This window comes from Trachymyrmex septentrionalis, unplaced genomic scaffold, assembly GCF_001594115.1.
Source record: "Trachymyrmex septentrionalis isolate Tsep2-gDNA-1 unplaced genomic scaffold, Tsep1.0 scaffold48, whole genome shotgun sequence".
In the NCBI taxonomy this organism is placed as follows: Eukaryota; Metazoa; Arthropoda; class Insecta; order Hymenoptera; family Formicidae; genus Trachymyrmex; species Trachymyrmex septentrionalis.
The window spans coordinates 330,646-340,990 of record NW_017305652.1 but is presented as its reverse complement, the minus strand read 5'-3'; positions in this window follow the sequence as shown (position 1 = coordinate 340,990).

The window sequence follows — 10,345 nt, the reverse complement described above, 5'->3', positions numbered from 1 at the left end:
CACCTTTTGCATGTTGCATGACTTACAGCGTTCTCTCCATATGCAGCACAAATCATTTCAGTGGCTTCAGCAGCATTTTTCTTCAGATGAAACGCGAAGTGGATGGAAAATCGAATATGCTCTTTTGTAATTGCCATCGTGAACACTACTGATTTTTGAGGTTATGTGCATCAAACGCCAAACCGTATCGCATTTCAGGAGGTTAAATGTTACTGTTTTAAAACCCCAAAAGGGCGGGAAGATATATAAAATTTAAATTGTTATTTCGGTTGTATCAAATCTAAAGCTCAGAACTTTTTTGTACACCTAATATAATAAATTGTATATATTCAATATATATAGTCAATACTTCCAACTTTCCCGCAAGGCGTGATGGCACTAACATCACATCTGCCGGATTTTTCTACATCGTGTTTCGAGCCCACTTTCAGATCTCGAGCTTGATCTCTTTATTACTCCGTAGCCTTTAAACTATTGAGGTTTTAGTGATATTCTTCGCAATAATTAAAAAACCCTAAATAACGATAACTTTTGTCCAAGAGTGGGAAGCGTGCATTCGATCTTAATGAGCTTTTAATATGTTATTCTCCAGACAAAAATAAACGATGTATTTTTTTATACATGCCCATACGCACTTTTAAGGGGTGAAACATCCTTTAGAAAAAAATCGGTCTTTCTTTTTCGAAGCGGATATCATTAAAACTGTAAGAGACAGAAAAAAATATTTGAAATGATAGTTACATGGTCTCAAGAGTACTTTATAATAAAAAAAAAGGAAAACAATTTTTAAATTTTTTTTATTTATTTATTCCTACCACTTGACTTTTTTTAAATTTTGATTTCTTTTTATAATAAAAAGAAAGAGTATTTTAAGACGAATTCAACCATGTATGATAAAATTATTTTCCAAAGTATCATTTTTGAAAAATAATTAAAAACACCTCTATACGCGCCATCCATACTTCTTCACACAGCACGTTCGTGATACTGCGTATTTTCAACATAATAGGAGTAAGTAAACATATTTACTTCTGGAACTCTGCGGACGTCTAGTCATAGAAATTTTTATCGCGTACGGCTAAACACTTATGTAACGTCTGGATGAGAACATAATGTCAAGATCGAAAATCATATATTAGGTTAAGTAAAAAGTCATCGCGTTTTTTTAAAAGACATCTATCAGTAAAAACCGCAATTACTTTCTTACCAACAATATAAATATATCTTAATAGAGTAAAGTTTCAGCTTTAAAAATCTCTTTTTTAAATTATACGATACGACAATTTTTAATGGAGTTATGAGCAATTAAAGTCAAAATAATTCTTTTATTTAATCCGCGATAACTCAGTAATCAAAAGTCGTAGGAATATTTAAAAAAAACGATTTTGTAGGGAAAGTATCAAGCTTTCACGATAGGTAATCGAAAATTTTCTCAAATTCGTTTTGGACACGTTACAAATCCACAAAGTGAGAAGAAAATTTTTCGTCTTTTTCAGCTCGTAGTTTTTGGTATGTAAAAATGATCAAACTCATATAAACTTAAAAAATGTGATAAGCTTTTAAAAGTAGAGATTTCAAGCTTTAAAACCCTTTTTTTAAATTTGAATTTCATTCATTATTGACGAAGATATTGTATATACAACTTTGAGCTAAAAAATACGCGATGACTTTTTACTACACCTAATATTATGTAATTATAGTATAAGACAAAAAGTGTAGAGTACATATGTCGCACTTATATGAATTATTTGTTGTACAAATTGAATTAATATCTTACAAAATCGTATTTCTTTAGTGCGTGTTCTTTTAATTTAAAGCCAACAAAAAAAATTAGATTATAAAAAAATTATAGATAAGAAATGATTGAACGTAATAAAGGAGTAAGAGAATATGTGGGATTTGTACACATAAAGAGCAACAATATAAAACGCTGTGGCTACGCGAATGTTATAAATATAACGTTATGAATACAACGCAAATGTTATCAATACAACGTGAAATCGGATTAGTAACATCGTGTACCAGCTACAGTTTTGTGAGTATATATTTAAAAAATTTAATATTTATATTTCCCGTGTATATTTATTTTCTTGTAAACATAAGATATTATATGAAATTTTTATTTGTCGTATTTTTTTTACAGTATTGAACAGAAAAGTCTTTTGTTATTACTTTTGTGAAAAAATTATCTCTTAACAATTATCATACATTGCGTACAAACGTTTATATATCACACGTATTATTGGGTTTCACGGAGAAGAAAGATTTAAAAAGGCACAATAAATATTATACTTGTCATTTTAAAACTAATTGTAAATTAAAATTTATCTTTAATACAATAAATAATACAGTATAAATACACAATGAAGTGTTATTATTGTTTTGATACAATTACAATTTTTATTTAATAAAATACGTTTACAATTTATTATTTATAATTTTTAAAGAATAAAATGCAGTTGAATTCGAAAAAACGTGGTAATGCTGCTATATATTGCTGCTATTCAAAATTTGCCTGAAAGTCTTATTACGAATATCGAGAGAGAAATGAAAGAGAAAATAAAAAATACTACAAAGAATACACGAGGATCAATTTGAAATTAAACAGAAAGAATTTCTTGATTTCGAAGATTCTTTTGATATTCCGGAAGCAGAATTAATTAAAGAAGAAGAGTTGAATGAACAAGAACAAGAGAATAATGAAACACAAAAAATTGTATGATGTTAAAGAAATGATATGTGAAAATTAGATACCAATCAAATATAAAAGGAGAAATTCCGTGGAATTTTGGAAACCTGTTGTTATGACAAAGTTAAAGTTGCTTAACACAGTAAAATACATAAATTTTGGAAAAATTTTAACATTACTATGCTAGTTATGAAGATGGAAAGAACAGATAAACAGTGGTGGAAATAGAGTGGATAAGTTAAAGGAAATTTCATCATACACATTAGAAAAATTCCGAGAAGGTCTGGGAAAAGGAATAACTATTCATGATATCGATATTACTCGATGGACTCTCAAAGCACAAGAAAATATAAACGTTATAGGATTTACAGCTTTACCTTGATGGGTAAGAAAATTTAAAAAGCTACACAGAATTGTGTCTCGAAAAATCACAAAATTTATAACAAAAAAACCTATTCAATCAAAAGAGCATCTGGTAGCAGAAGGTAATAGATTTGTCAAGAATATTAAATATTATATAACTTCTTATGGATTTGAAAATATATAATTCTGATCAAAGCGAATTCGAATCCAATTAGAATTACATACTGGTTGTTTATTAGTAATTGAAGGCACAAAAAAGATGGAATGTGCGGTATAGTCAGTTTCAGCAACTCATATAGCTATATCATTCAACCAATAATTTCAAGTGATGGTAGATTATTACCTCTTTTTATAGTTCTAAAAGAACTGGATTGGAACAATCGGTCCGAGAGTAGAAGAAATAATGTTTAGAGAAAATAATATTTATGTTTTAGCTTCCGAATCTGGTTATTAACATCGCATTATTTTGAGATTTGGTTAACAGAAGTTTTTTTTCTAAACGGTGCTCCTAAATCAATTTTATTACTGGATTCATGAACTGGCGATTGCCCTGATGTAGTTGTAAGAAATAGATCTATATCCATACAAGATTTTATTCTTCTAACTATACCAGCAGAAACAACGAGTCAAAGACAACCGTTAGATGTGTACGATTTTTGAAGAATTTTATAAAATGTTTTTTAGATATTATCATAATTTTAGATTTGAAAGTTAAATTTTATATGATTTTATAACTGCGCGATTTTATTGTGTAAACAATTATTTTGGTTTTTTATTTCTAATTATTATGTATACTGAAAAAGGCCTGATTGAGGCTGAAACGTCTATTACCTATATTTGTTAAGAATTAAATATGATTTCGCTATCAAGATCCTGCATTTGTGATATATGGCCTTTAATTTGAATTTTTAATTAATAACTACTTAATCTCTATATTATTGGAATGTCCAAACCCTTGGAAGTTTTACATTTAGGATTCGAGGAAAGAGAAGGAACGAAAATGGTGAGGATACTAGGAAGGACACTTGTCTCGGTATCTGCACAGAAGCGAGTACTCTGAGTCGAATGCACCCTTTTTTTTGTCACTTCGGAATATGGATCTCGCAGGGACGCTATAACATCTGTTTCCAACATGCGGTGCGATCGTCGGTCCAAATTTCGAATTAAGGAATCTAATCCTTATAACTTGGGACTGACCACGATCTCTAAACAGCAAGGTGAAATAAGGATTACGAGTTAAGTTTGCAAATAAGAGAAAAAGATATTTAAAATATTTACTGAACATTTTTTGTTTATTATTAATAGTTTATTATTAAAGATACAAACTATAGAAATCGAAGCTTTAAACGGTCTAACTGTAATCTTAATGTGTCATTCAACATTATTAAGATCGTTTGGAAGATGCGAATAAGCATAAAAAATTTGTTAAATTATTAGTCAATTTAACTCGTGATATTATTGCGGTAGTTTAGTAGAGTTAGCCGAAACAAGAAAAATTATTTCGGCGTGCGTTTCTAAAGACTACAGGGTGCGGCAGAGAAACTTACTTTTTTGAAAAACGCGCCAAACGGCAAGGGGTTAAGGTAGGAAGCTGGGAGGGGGTGCGTCCGAAAGGATAGGTCCTCAATTTTTGTTCCCCCCACAGCCAGTCTCGATCATGCTTTGGACAAGAGAGCATCGCGCGTTTGCCGTCGAGGCATACTTTGGTAATGGCCGCTCCATTGTCGCCACTCAACGTGCCTTTCGAGCTCCAGATTTGACTTCATGCGACTTCTTCCTATGGGGTTATTTGAAGTCTATTGTTTACAACGATCGACCAGAGACCCTAGCTCACCTGAAGACAAACATTCGGAACGCCATCGCCGAAATACCGGTGGACATGCTTCAGAGAGTGACGCAAAACTTCAGAAATCGACTCAATCAGTGCATAGACAACGGCGGCCGTCATTTGATAGATGTAATTTTCAAAAGTGCATGAAAAAAAATTTGATGAGGTGATCTGTAAGAGGAAAAAAGAATTATACCGATATCTGCAATAGTTTCGTTTTTATTAACCTTTAAAAAAAGTAAGTTTCTCTGCCGCACCCTGTATATACGTAATATATAAATTCACATAAGAATCATACAAGCATTAAGATCGCTCCAGACCGTTTAAGACTTCGATTTATTTGTGTTATCATATATACGGTCCTATAATATATTATATTATCTATTATTAATAGTTTATTATTATATTAATTATTAATAATCTATTATTAATTTATTAGTCTATGAACGCATTACAAATTTTAATTTAATACAATTACAAATAGTAAAGGAAGAAGATTATAAATTAACGAAATTATCATTTCAACTAATTTACATACTAATTAATACAATTACAATAAAAAAAAAAAGAATTTACAAATTAGTGAAATCATTATAACTAGTTTACATATTAGTATCGCCAGAGAATAAAATTACAGGGCGAGTGGTGCTGATTGGGTTTTAATCTATTTTGCGTATAGTAGCGGAAGAAGGAGAAAAGAGGTTGTAAAAGAATTCCACCGGAACTAACATAAGTAGAGATAGGCGGAATTCGGAAGAAACACGAGAATGAGCGAGTAAGGAGGTTGGCCGGTAGCATGTCTAATTCTATGATCGAAATAATTGGGTCCGATCATAAAAGTGCCCTCAAGAGGAAGTTCGGTAGAGCGCGGAAATTGTGTTATGAGTGACTCAAATGAGTCATTCTCTTGTATGGAGAAGTAGGATCTTGATGGTGGAAGGGAAATTTCCTCTAGGAATTCTTGGAGCTTGTCGGAGATGGAGTTCCTTTTGTGAAAACTTGGATCGAGATAATGGATGAATCAGGTGTGGATGGAGGGGTCTGGGAAAATCGCAAGATCAAGACGTTTGACAATACGGAGGAACCAGGTACTGGGACAGGAAAAGGTATACGGAGAGGTGGAGAGGGTGAGTGAGAAGATGATCGGGGAGCCGCTATTATATAAGCAATAAACTGGAGGCTGTGATGAACCTGCTGGTGCCGATGAAGATGGACAAACGATCTCAGCAGGATCTCCTGGATTCTAAGAGTTGTTCGCGTTCTCTAGATATTCCGCGTATCGTCCGTAGGAATCTACGCGCTTCCAAGTAAGCTCGACTTTGAAGCCAACCTCTGAACGGGCGGTTGGTTCTTGAGCGTGGCACTATATTTGTCAGATATATTAAATTGAATTTCGCGGAGAATAGTAAGTCTGCGATGCCTGCGCGCTTCCGGAAAGACCCCGGGCCGGCACTTGTGCTGTGGTATGTGAGGACGCAGGACGAGATTCGAGAGCGATATCGAGGTTGAGAGATAGAGCGAGAGCCACTAAAGGGAGGATTCTGTGGTGAGACCAGCGCAGCGTACGATATTGTAAAGCCGCCGATTTCCCGATCGCACGAATCCGCGAGTAGATTATTTAGTTTCGTTAAGTTGGAGATAGTTGTGAGGGACTGCGCCACCATAGCAGGCGTACAGCATGATCGTGCCATCCCGCCCGATATCATTCGGATCTCGTTAATTTCGATTTAATGTTCTACACGCCGCGGTCACAGTCAGGTCATTTTGTTTTTATTGTTGCATCATATTTCGTATCGCGTTTGAATGCCGGAATTGTGTTAGATTTCGGAGAGTATTCTTGCGTTTTTGTATCATATCGTTCATCGTGCATTTATATCGCGCTTTATTGTTCTGAGAGTGAATGGGAATTGAGATTCCAGATAGTATTCATGTGCGCTCTGTAATTTCGTAATTTTCTATCGAAACAGATATCGTCATTCTCGCGGTCGAGCTCGAAGTTAGAATTGTGCACGCGTTAAGCACGATCAAGCACTCCTACGATTGTCGCTGCCCGGCTAGCTCACGTCGTTACGACTTCAACGATTCGTAGAGTGATTTAGAAACTTGGAGCTCGCCCCGTTGCGGTAAGAATTTCTTGTATCTAACATCGCGAGTCGAGAACATCACTTACGAAGGCCATTCAGCTTTCCCCCAACGTCTTGTGTAATGCATAACCATTAGCATTGTAAGCGACTATTTAACATTTAATACGACATCATGTAAACAAGTGATCGAATATATTTGTTATTTTTTCTTGTTATAAATTCTGCATATTTTATTACACATCGCCCTGCTCGTTCTCCGAGACATTCTCCGTTCCCGACCACGAACCACCCCCTCTACAAATCTCGTGACTGAGCAGTCGATTATTCGAGCTGTCCGCGTTCGTGATCTTGTAGAGATCTTTCCGATTCGGGTAAAATCTTCAAGTTAATTCCGAGAAAGAGTGGCACGCTCTCTCGTGTCTGGCGCCCAATATTCGATGTTGAGAGTAAGAATAATTGGAATTAGATTAATTGATGTTACTGATATTGAGCTCTAAGTGGAGAGTGGTGACTACCGAAGAAACGATAAAGAATTATGATTACGAATGCGCGACGAAGATTTTGCACCACGCTCATAAGTATGAGGTCGCAATGCATAATGTATCATTTATTTTTTCCTTTATTTATCATTTCATAAATAACAGATGAGAGATGCATCATGCATATGATTTATGAACGAAATACACCCATTCATGTCATCGATTATTTATGTTAATTCCAATTTTTTTGCGATTTGATTCCCCTCCTTTACTTTAAACAAAGAAATACGGTTTTGTAAAATATTAATTCAATTTGTACGTAAAACAAATGTAATTTATATAAGTGCAACATGTACTCTATACTTTTTATCTTACAATTACATAATAGATAATATACTTTCGATATTAACACTATGTTTTCATTTAGACGTTACGTAAGTGTTGTCTAGCTGTGCGCGATAAAAATTTCTATGACTAGACGTCCGTAGAGTTCCAGAAGTAAATATGTTTACATCGTTACTTCCTATTATGTGAAAATACGCAGCATCATGAACGTGCTGTGTGAAGGAGTATGGATTGCGCGTACAAAGGTGTTTTTAATTATTTCTCAAAAATGATACTTTGGAAACTTTCTCACACATGGTTGAATTTGTCTTAAAATAATCTTTCTTTTTTTATAAAAAAAAATCAAAATTTAAAAAAGTCAAGTGGTGGATAAACAGATAAAAACAAAAAATAAATTTTTTTTTTTATTATAAAGTACTCTTAAAACCATGCAACTTTCATGTAATGTCTGGCTGTCAAAATCTCAGCCAAGCCATCACATGGATACCGTCAAGTACCGATAGCGCACGGCGAGCCGCGCTACGTTTGCTGTTCACGTGATCAGTGCGTAAACAATGAAATTACTCTCTTGCGCTTAATATAAAACAAACGATTATTGCAAATCTCCTCTAACGGCACAGAATTAATCAAACGACACAAAATAACACTAATTAATCCTCAATCATTTGTATGGTGACACGCCTAAAAGATCATTTTATAATTGGCGAAGACCATTTCGATAAAAATTATTGCAGAAATGAAATAATGAATAATTCATTGACTTGATGCAAAGGCAGAAATGTTAAATAATAAAGCTAGCGACAAACAACAATCACACGCGTAATAAGCAGTAGAATGAAAGACCGAAATACCACGCTAAGTACCACGCAATTTCTCGCTTAGTAATTGCATACGTGGAACCGCGTACATAAAAATCACAAGATCTTAATTCACACTTGCAAGCATACATAGGATGAAATCGAACGCACTCAGTTATAGAATCGGACACTGGAACTCACCCCGCGCATCACCTACCAAAATCTCGCTATTAGAACATTAGAAAAATGGCATAAAAGAATCAGAAGTACGAAAAGTATATATATGAACCCATGGGATAACCCGCGGGTGAGGGATCAGGGGGGAAACTGGACGAGAGGGGCGTTGTGGTGTGAGGGGAGGACAGCCAATCAGCAAGCTGCATTTGCCTCACACCACCTCTCGCAGTTTTCCTTCCCGGTCTCCGTCCCCACGGGAACATGTGTGTGCGCGCGTGACGTCACCCGCCGGACGAGTGTAGCGACAGACCCGGTGAGCTCGAGAGCAGATGCGCGATTGAGGAAGCTAGCGGTTGATTCGTTTCTTTTTGCCGCACTCTCTCTGTCGCGCGCACTGTCTTCTCTCACTCGTACCAACGGATTATGCTGTGTATTAGATTTTAAAGATTTTTTTCTCTGTCGCACGCACTATCTTCTCTCACTTACACCGACGGATTATGCTGTGTATTAGATTTTACAGATTTTTCAATGTTGACATGACATGTTTCGCGGAACCCGCAGTTTCCCTCGCGAAGACACCTTTACTGCCACGCTTTTTTTAGGTAGGAGGAGAAAATCTTATTCCCTGACTAGGCAATCCTCCCGAGGGAGTTTGAATCTAATCTGGGGAAGACACCCATTACCTCGCACGATGAGCGTGTTGGATGATAACAAAAGTACTCGATCAATCAAGCCTACAATAATTGCAATTTTTTGACAAAAAGGATGATAAGAGAAATATAATTGAGAAACCATCTCAAAAAAGTGGACTCCGACACAAATCCTTTATTATGGTATTATTATTTTTAACGAGCTTGATATCCAGAAAATTTAGGAAATCAACACCTTCTAATGTGAATTTTAACCTTGGATGATAGGAATTAAAACTAGTAAAACGACCAGTTTACTAATGTGGTTTCCATTAATCGCAAAGGCGGTAGATATCATCTCCGTAGCGGGCATAGAAAGTGACAACGACAGTTTTTTGAATGAATTTTCTCTGTCCTTTGTAACTATGTTGACAACTTTTTTTTTGTCAGGGAGAAATGCCTACGCCTCGGGAAAGGGCGGCGAAGGTATGTGGGACTTGCACTAAAACCCTTCGGGTGTCCACCATCAGGCCTTGGTGGAAGCGCCCTGGGGATCGTGTGCAGTATTACGTCCCCGGGACGTCTGTCAACCCGAAGCCGGCTCTGTCCCGCGATCTGCGCGTCCCTGAAGATTTTACATGCCAAACGTACGAGGAGGGGACATCAATCTCCTCGCCCCGTCTGATCTCCGCTGTTCGAGGGGGAGGGGGGAGGGGCAGAGTCGAAGTCCAAGTTCCCGCTCGGGCCCCGACCCATCGCTTCCGCAGGTAGCACTTAACGCTCCCTTCCGTGAGGACTCATACATCTATCATGTGCACTGTGCGCATGCATTATGCGTCCGCCGAGAGGAGCAGAGAGCTTGACAGCGCTCCCCGCCTTCCCGCTGCCGCCGTCACCACCACGTCCTGGAACGCGGCGGCCAGGCGGAAGCTCGACGCGAGTGAATGCGTTGAG